Source organism: Amphiprion ocellaris, chromosome 14 (genome assembly GCF_022539595.1).
Source record: "Amphiprion ocellaris isolate individual 3 ecotype Okinawa chromosome 14, ASM2253959v1, whole genome shotgun sequence".
NCBI classification, from domain to species: Eukaryota; Metazoa; Chordata; class Actinopteri; family Pomacentridae; genus Amphiprion; species Amphiprion ocellaris.
Genome location: NC_072779.1, coordinates 16,162,515 through 16,172,562, shown reverse-complemented (window position 1 = coordinate 16,172,562; position 10,048 = coordinate 16,162,515).

Genomic DNA, 10,048 nt, shown 5'->3' with positions numbered 1-10,048 from the left:
CATAGTATAGCATGTCGCTCTAAAAATGTCATACTGTAGCATGTCGCTCTAAAAACGTCATAGTATAGCATGTCGTCCAACAAATGTCATGGTATAGCATGTTGCTCTTAAAACGTCATAGAATAGCATGTTGTCCAAAAAATGTCATAGTATAGCATGTCGCCCAAAAAATGTCATGGTATAGCATTTTGCTCTTAAAACATCATAGAATAGCATGTCGTCCAAAAAAATGTCATAGTGTGGCATGTCGCTCTAAAAACGTCATAGAATAGCATGTCGTCCAAAAAATGTCATAGTATAGCTTGTCGTTCAGAAAACGTCATAGTATAGCATGTCGTTCAGAAAACGTCATAGTATAGCATGTCGCTCTAAAAATGTCATACTGTAGCATGTCGCTCTAAAAACGTCATAGTATAGCATGTCGTCCAACAAATGTCATGGTATAGCATGTTGCTCTTAAAACGTCATAGAATAGCATGTTGTCCAAAAAATGTCATAGTATAGCATGTCGCCCAAAAAACGTCATAATATAGCCTTTGGTCCAACAAACGTCATAGTATAGCATGTCACTCTAAAAATGTCATAGTATAGCCTTTAGTCCACAAAACGTTGTTATGTCTCAGCTGTCTGAAGTAGGTGAAGAGCAACACAAAAACAGTCCAAACACTGGTTTCCAGAGGATTAGATGAGTATTTATTTGAAAGAGTAAGTTTACAACAACACAACATGTGAGGGGGTTAAAAGCAAATGGGTGTTAGTAAAATAAAAATAAATAAACAGAACTAAAAGTGAACTTCATGTTGACATTGATGGGCATTCCAACCAGGAACAAAGTAAAAGATAATCAATACGAAAAAAAAAACACACCGCAGTAGCACCCTAAACTAAAACTACCAATGGGTTCCCTGTTTTCCTTTGTGAACAATTCAAAGGTCCCTCTCTATCTCCCCACACATCCACCAACCGCTGGAACACATCTCCAAAGTTCTGCCGGGCCAGCTCAGCTTCCCCTCAGAAGAAGTGCCGCCACCTGCCAGATGAAGGAGACTTTTGAGAGGCGGCTGGCATCGTGATTGGACTGTACTTTGGTCTGTTCCAATCCAGCTTCAGCTCCAGAGACAGCAGGCGGGACGAGTCAACGGAGGCCGGGTGGACGAAAGCATGCAGTCAGGTCGAAAAAATATGCGATTTTTCAACATGTTGTAAAAACGTGCCATATGATGAAATAATGTAAAGTAGGCTGTGAAAAATACTCCAGAAAGGTTTTCTTTGAAAAAAAAATCATCATGAATTTTGGCGCAAAAAATGCCATAGTATACTATGTCGGAAAAAAAAAGCGATTTTTCAACATGTTGTAAAAACGTGCCATATGATGAAATAATGTAAAAGAGGCAGTGAAAAACACTATGGTAACGTTTTCTTTGAAAAAAAAAAAGAATTTTGGCGCAAAAAAATGCCATAGTATACTATGTCGAAAAAAAAGTCATTTTTCAAACATGTTGTAAAAACGTGCCATATGATGAAATAATGTAAAGGAGGCCGTGAAAAACACTCCAGAAAGGTTTTCTTTGAAAAAAAAATCATCATGAATTTTGGCGCAAAAAAAACGCCTTACTATACTATGTCGAAAAAAATGGATTTTTCAAACATGTTGTAAAAACGTGCCATATGATGAAATAATGTAAAGGAGGCCGTGAAAAACACTCCAGAAAGGTTTTCTTTGAAAAAAAAAAATCATCATGAATTTTGGCGCAAAAAAACGCCTTACTATACTATGTCGAAAAAAATGTGATTTTTCAAACATGTTGTAAAAACGTGCCATATGATGAAATAATGTAAAGGAGGCCGTGAAAAACACTCCAGAAAGGTTTTCTTTGAAAAAAAAATCATCATGAATTTTGGCGCAAAAAAACGCCTTACTATACTATGTCGAAAAAAATGGGATTTTTCAAACATGTTGTAAAAACGTGCCATATGATGAAATAATGTAAAGGAAGCCGTGAAAAACACTATGGTAACTTTTTCTTTGAAAAAAAAATCATCATGAATTTTGGCGCAAAAAAAACGCCATAGTATACTATGTCGAAAAAAAATGTGATTTTTCAACATGTTGTAAAAACGTGCCATGTGATGAAATAATGTAAAGTAGGCCGTGAAAAACACTCCAGAAAGGTTTTCTTTGAAAAAAAAAATCGTCATGAATTTTGCCACAAAAAAATGCCATAGTATACTATGTCGAAAAAAAATGCGATTTTTCAACATGTTGTAAAAACGTGCCATATGATGAAATAATGTAAAGGAGGCCGTGAAAAACACTCCAGAAAGGTTTTCTCTGAAAAAAAAATCATCATGAATTTTGGCACAAAAAAACGTCACAGTATACTATGTCGGAAAAAAAATGTGATTTTTCAACATGTTGTAAAAACGTGCCATATGATGAAATAATGTAAAGGAGGCCTTGAAAAACACTCCAGAAAGGTTTTCTTTGAAAAAAAAATCATCATGAATTTTGGCGCAAAAAAACGCCTTACTATACTATGTCGAAAAAAATGGGATTTTTCAAACACATGGTCAAAACGTGCCATATGATGAAATAATGTAAAGGAGGCCGTGAAAAACACTCCAGAAAGGTTTTCTTTGAAAAAAAAATCATCATGAATTTTGGCGCAAAAAAACGCCTTACTATACTATGTCGAAAAAAATGGGATTTTTCAAACATGTTGTCAAAACGTGCCATATGATGAAATAATGTAAAGGAGGCCGTGAAAAACACTCCAGAAAGGTTTTCTTTGAAAAAAAAATCATCATGAATTTTGGCGCAAAAAAACGGCCTTACTATACTATGTCGAAAAAAATGGGATTTTTCAAACATGTTGTCAAAACGTGCCATATGATGAAATAATGTAAAGGAGGCCGTGAAAAACACTCCAGAAAGGTTTTCTTTGAAAAAAAAATCATCATGAATTTTGGCGCAAAAAAACGCCTTACTATATTATGTCGAAAAAAAAGTGATTTTTCAACATGTTGTAAAAACGTGCCATATGATGAAATAATGTAAAGTAGGCCGTGAAAAATACTCCAGAAAGGTTTTCTTTGAAAAAAAAATCATCATGAATTTTGGCGCAAAAAAAAACGCCATAGTATACTATGTCGAAAAATGTCATTTTTCAGCATGTTGTGAAAACGTGCCATATGATGAAATAATGCAAAAGACGCCATGAAAGCACTCCAGAAAGGTTTTCTTTGAAAAAAAAATCAACAGGAATTTTGGCTCAAAAAAAAAACATGTCGAAAAATGTCATTTTTCAACATGTTGTGAAAACATGCCATATGATGAAATAATGTAAAGCAGGCTGTGAAAAACACTCCAGAAAGGTTTTCTTTGAAAAAAAACTCATCATGAATTTTGGCGCAAAAAAACGCCATAGTATACTATGTCGAAAAATGTCATTTTGTAACACTAAATCTTATTGAAATATATGTTTTCCTTAAGTCCACCTGTTTCAGCCATCTCTACCCCTCATTAGGTACCACTCTATGGTACATTATACAAAAAAAGTCCAGTAGATGTCACTGTGTTTTGAAGTAACATACAGAGCAAGTTAGTCTGCTCACAGGAAGTTAGCACAAGCAAAATCACTCTTCACATGAGGCCTCTGTTTGCTGTGATTTTCAAAGGTAAAGTAATACTTTTGACATACTATGGTGCCTAAGGAGTTGCTGAACACAAATGTGTCATTTGAAATGTAAAAAAAAAGATTTAAGAGGGTAAAATAATTTTTCTCAACCGTTTGGTAGAGGTCAATATTTTAAAAATCGCTGGGTCTCTTCATAAGAACCCGCTGATTGTTGTTATTAGTGCCCCAAAGAGATAAGAAATATAAAGAAATAATTTTTCATTGCCTTTTTCTTGGTGAGGATGTTTAAGGGTTAACTTAACATCTGTAAACAAAACAAAAACGTATCAACAAAGTTTTCTGTTAGAGTTTGTGTTCTTGTAAGTTTAACTCCAAGATTTTAAATACTTTCATTTACTGCAAATGAATATCTACTCCAAATGTCTCACTAATCATCATTATCAGCCTTAAAAACCCACAAAACACCCCTCTATACTCGACCACACTTAGTACAGTCCGGTTTCCCCTTCTATAAATCTGCTTGGAATCGTCCACTTCCTGTTTGTCAAAGTGGCCTTCTACCTGGACAGGTTTTGTTGGAGCTCATGCAGCAAACATTTTGGGTAACTGCACTTTAATATGGATGGATGACACTGAATTAGAGTCTGTTTTAATGAGACTGAGTTAAGATGTGTAGCTCTGTCATTAAATAGGAAATTATTTCTCAGAATTCACAGAGAAAAGTCTGAAATGTTTGCTAGGTTAGCATCCCACATGTTCTTTGGCTCAGCAAAAGCTAACTCTCTCCAACTTCTGGATCTCTTGAGTTGCTTGTTGTTAAAATATCTTGCTAGAGGTGCTGAAGCTCAGAAAGTCTGGGATGTTTGTTCAAAATAAGCTCATTCTCAAGTCTTATCTGAACTGTCCTCTTTTGTTTGAACTTTCCCTAAACTTAGGAGTTAATGACAGAGCAGCACATCCAGACTCAGTCTCATTTATGTAGAGATTAAACTTCAGTGTCATTTATTGATGTTAAAGTGCAGTTTTTCAAAAGTTTGTTGCACATGCTCCCGACCAAACCAGTCCAGGTGGAAGACGATGTGAAGAGAAAGCTCCAGAGGATGAATATCACACATTTATGTTGGAAATAAATGTCCTTTAATTAGACATTGTCATGCAAAAGTTGGATTTCCTTTTAATGATGTTCAAATCTTTGTTGAGCGTTTTGTTGATGTTGGTTTCTAAATGTTTTCTGACACTCGGCCCCAAAGATTAAAACCTTTTCCGGCTCACAAGCTGCAACAATTCACACATTATCAACTATCTTTCTGAGTAAACTAAGATAAAAAGTGAAAAACTGCCTGATTCCTGCATCATGAATGTAAATCTTTTTGGTTTTTATGACAGTAAACTGAATATATTTGGGTTGGACATTTTATAAACCAAAACAAGAAATGAATTACTGGAGAAAACAATCAAGAGATTAATGGACAAAGAAAATGTGTTTTCCAACATATATGGCTGAATTACTCCAACATTACAAGATATATACAATTTAAATTCAGCTTTATTTATATAACGCCAATTACAGGTCAAATTGTCTCAAGACACTTTATTTTTATATTTTTTGTCATATTTAAAATATGACAAAGTAAGAAATTTAAACCTCTTGACTAATCCAATTTATTATTGGTTTTTAAGAGACTAATCGACAACTAAAATAACTTTCTCCACTAAAACTAATAAACATGAGGTCAAATTGAAGGAACATTTTTAAATACTGCAGTCCCACGACGACAAGAATAAAGTTTCTCAACAAAAACTAAATCTGCTGGTGGATTCCATTAAAGTCCTAATAAATGATAATAAAGTGTGATACTAAAGATTTGTGGTGCTAAAAATCTCCAAGTAAAGATATCAAGTTAAACATCTGGATGGAGGTTGATAAAAGTTGACCTCCCTTCATTTCTCTGGAACTGACTCCATGGATTTTATGGATGGTGGTTAAAGACCTGCTCTTCTAGTGGTCTTCCTTCTAGTCGCTGTAAAAAGTCAGTCCATCCTGGCTGACTTCAACACCTCTTCATGACAAGTTGTTCTGCCTCAGACCTCGTGGAATCTCCAGAAACTCGGGAAAACCTCTCGAGACTCAGATTTTCAAAAAACTCGTCGGGCGGGGGAAGGTGTGGTGGGTGGTGGGGGGAGGTGGGGGAGTAGAGGGGGGAGGCCGCCACCCACCTCCCCGCCTACTCTCCGCCCTGACTCCACCCAGACTCCGCCTTGGCTCCACCCATGTGGTCACTTCGGAAACTACGATGCCAAAGGGACGACGAAATTATTTCTTTTTATCTGATCTGTAGCTCAGTGAGTTAAGAGTTTGCCTATGGAGCTGCAGGTCGCTGGTTCAAGACCAGACACTTCTTAAGTTTTCTCAAAATTCTGACAAAGACAAAGAAAGAAAAGTGCCAGTGGTGGGTCTTGAACCTGCGACCTTCCACTTGGTAGTCCTCTTCTTATCCTCCTGAGCTACTCGCTCAGATACTAATTCTTCTTTTTTTTGCGCATTTATCATCTATTTTTTGTCGTTTTCGAGTTTTTTTTTAACTTTCTCTTTTCTCGACCATTTTTCTCAGGAGGTTGGACTTCTGCCTTTGTGATGGAGGGTTGAACCCTCAGTTCCAAGACTTTCCAAAGCCTCCACACCTCCCGAGTCCTCAGGACCTGAGCTTTCACACAGTCTGAGGGCTGAAATTTTCTAAGTCCCCCAGTAGTTCTCTGTTAGATCTAACTTTGAGACAGCCCAAGGACTGATATCTTCTAAGTTCCTGAGTAGTTCTCTGTTAGTTTGAACCTTCAGACAGTCTGAGGACTGAAAACCTAAAACTTCTTGAGTAGTTCTCTGTTAGTTTGAACCTTCAGACAGTCTGAGGACTGAAAACCTAAAACTTCTTGAGTAGTTCTCTGTTAGTTTGAACCTTTAGACAGTCTGAGGACTAAAATTTTAAAAGTTTCTCAGTACTTCTCTGTTCGTTTGAACTTTCTGGTTAACAGAAGCCTTAAAACTTGTGACCATGAGTCTTGATTTCACATTTAGACCATTGATCTGAGTTCTTCTCAGACCTTCACCTGTGGGTTTTTTAGAAATCCTCAACAAACTTTGATTTTCTTCACTGAACAGTAAAGTTTGTGGAGATCAGAAGGTAACATTAGTTTGATAAATGCCTTCAACTACTAGTAGACTTTTCTGGAAATCAGTTTTCTGAAGTGAGTTCTTAGTAAATCTGTCTACAATCAAACCAAGAACATAGAAAGAGGAAATGTTTGAAGAAACAACTTGATGTTTTCATTTCAGACTAGAAAACGTATTAAGATCTTTATCTGTTTTTGCTCCTTTTGATCATTTTATTGTCTCTTCTGTTTAATTTGATCTTCTAATGTCTAAATGGTGTCTTTTCAAATGTTTTGTCTTTAGTTTGATTCTCCTTAAATGTTTCGTTTTGCTCTTTTCTCACCTTTTATTCTTTTCTAATGTCTGATTTGATTTCAAAATGTTTTGTCTTTTTAATGTTTAATTGTTGTTTTTTCAAATGTTTTATAGGCTTGTTTGAAAAACTATCCTTTTCTTTCCCCGTGTTTAATTTTTTTATTAAATCTTTGTTATGGTTTTTCTTTTTAAATGTTTTACCACCTTTCAATGTTTAATTTTCTTTTTAAATGCTTCATTGTATTTTCTGTTTAATTCCTATTTGAAGTTTTATTGTCTTTAAGATGTAATTTTGTAATTAAACATTTAATTTTTGAATTAAATGATTTGTCTTTTTAAAGGTTTGATAATCTAATTAAATGTTTTCCTTTTTTTAAATGTTTAATATTCTTCTTGTTTAATTGTATTTTTTTAAATGTTTAATTATCGAAAATATTTCATCTGTAATTTTTAATATTTGTATTTTAAAAATTTTGTTTAATTTCATAATGACATGTATTGTGTCTTGTTTAATTATCTAATTCAATATTTTGCCTGTTTAATATAATGTAATTGTATTTAATGTTTAACTATATTAAACAGACAAAATATTGAATTAGATAATTAAACAAGACACAATACATGTCTATGAATTTAAACAAAATTTTTAAAATACAAATATTAAATTACAGATAAAATATTTTCGATAATTAAACATTTAAAAAATACTTTTCAATAATAAAACTTTTAAAACGTTTTATTGTACTAAATTTTTTTCCCCTTTGATTTAATTGCTTTTTGTTATGGAGTTTATTTCTTTAATCTTCTTTTTCTGTCAAGACTTTAACCCCAACCTTAAAAATGAAATAAACCCTTAAATCACAATGAAAATATTTCTGTTGTCACAGTCATGAGTTAGTCAGTTATTCAGTTTATCAATTCAAGTTTATTTGTTTAGCACCTTTTACACAGATGACAAAACTAAACAAGCAAAGAGAAAAAACTATGCTAAAACTATGATTAAAACTCAAAAACATTTAAAAAAAAAAAAGATTTAACATGGTAATAAAATATGTTGTGTCCAGGGGATGGAGGGAGTTTATTGAAGTCTTCTTGGGCTCACATGGGAAAACATTTAAAATATAAACTTTATATTCAGTCTAAGGAAACTGCAGAGCGACAGAAGAACCAACAATATCTCCTGTTTTCTCCTTTAATGAGTCCACTCTTCATGTGCTTTCAGACCAAAGAACTACAGACTCTTCACAACCTGCTCAAACTCTTGGTACAGGACCTCACCACACGGGTCAAGAAGGTTTCTGTCTCATTTCTACTCTGAAGCTCACCTTCTCCTGCTCAAACTGCTGACAAATGTTTCTGCTGCTCTAAAGTCTGCTCTCCAGAACTTCCTAAAAACTCTCAAAGTCTCTTCTGCTGCAGGTTGCTTTGTAGAACTGTTGCAGAAAACCTCACTAAACCACATGGAGGGGCCTCAAGATAGTCGTCCAAATGAAACCATACAAAAACCAAACTAGCACAACCCAAACGCTAAAGTCTCCTGCAGCCTACCAGAGAACCTCTGAGAACAGAGAATCAGGACAGGAACTCTTACCTTCTGGACAACCAACGTTGGTTCACAAACAAGAATACAGAATGTGTCTGACCAAAAACCTCTGAAGACTCACTACAGCCAAGATAAAGACACAACTCAGCTGGACCAAATCCACTAATCACTGCACACACTGTGGCTAAAGAACCACATTTACCAAGACAACTATCCAGTACAAAGCCCTAAAACACACCAAGAAACACATTAAAGACCATTTTACTGCTGGAAGCTGCAAGCCAACGCCTAAAGAACCAACTAAAGCAATGGAGCCAAACCCAGTTTAGTGGTGAAGAGAAACAGAGGAAATGTTTGTCTGCAGCTAAATAAAGCAGGAAGACACTGAGCTGCTCAGGTGTTCCTGATAACACCAAGCAGCCACCTGGACAGCCAATAGGAACACAGCTTACTGGAAGTCCAGAGGGCTGGGTTAGTGAAGGAAATTTAGTTTAAAGTTGAAGCAGAAAGTTAATGAAGAAAGTTGAAAACCACCTTCTGATACCTGAAATCTCTGAGTTTTCACACAAAGAACACCTGAACATGTCAAACTGGTTCCATAGTAGAACCATCATTGTAAAAACGTCATAGTATGGTGTGTTGCTCAAAAAACATTAGGACCCGGCTGTCTAGGGTCGCCGAGGAACAACACAAAAACAGGACAAACGCTGGTTTCCAGGGGGTTAGGCGGATATTTATTTGAGAGAGTAAGTTTACAACAACACATGTGAGCAGAAAAATCACAAAGTCTGTCTTTAGTTCAGCTGAAAATATTAGTTTTTCTCTTTTTTATTGACCAAACTATTCAGGAAGTAGATGAAGAATAATTAAAGCTCTCATGTAGAAGTCCAACTTACTTTGGATCCTTGTGGAGAGTTTAATCTTAGAGTTTGTACAGCTGTTGAGTTTTTAGAGTCACATGGATTGTTTTGACATTTAATAACCGAGTCCTGAAATAAAATTACAGTTGTGGATTTCTGTCATTTAGTCTGGACTAAACAAATAACAGCAGCATAAATCTCAAACGTCATTATGAGGAGTCTGGATTGAGGTTCTCACTTGATAATGATCAAAACATGAAATTTAGGTTGGTTTAAAGGAATATTCCACCTTAAATCTTTGAATGTTGACCGAAAAGGTTGGTTTCAGGAAGTATTCCACCTACAAGGTCCTCAAACATCCACCTTAAAGGAAGATTTCACCAAAAATCCTTGGACGTGCACCTAAAATGTTGATTTAACCAAATATTCCATCCAAAATCCTCAAAGAGACCTGAGGGGCTGGTTAAAAGGAATATTCCACCTAAAACCTCAAATATAGACCCGAAAGGGTGGTTTAGAAAAAATCCTTCAATGTAGAACAAAA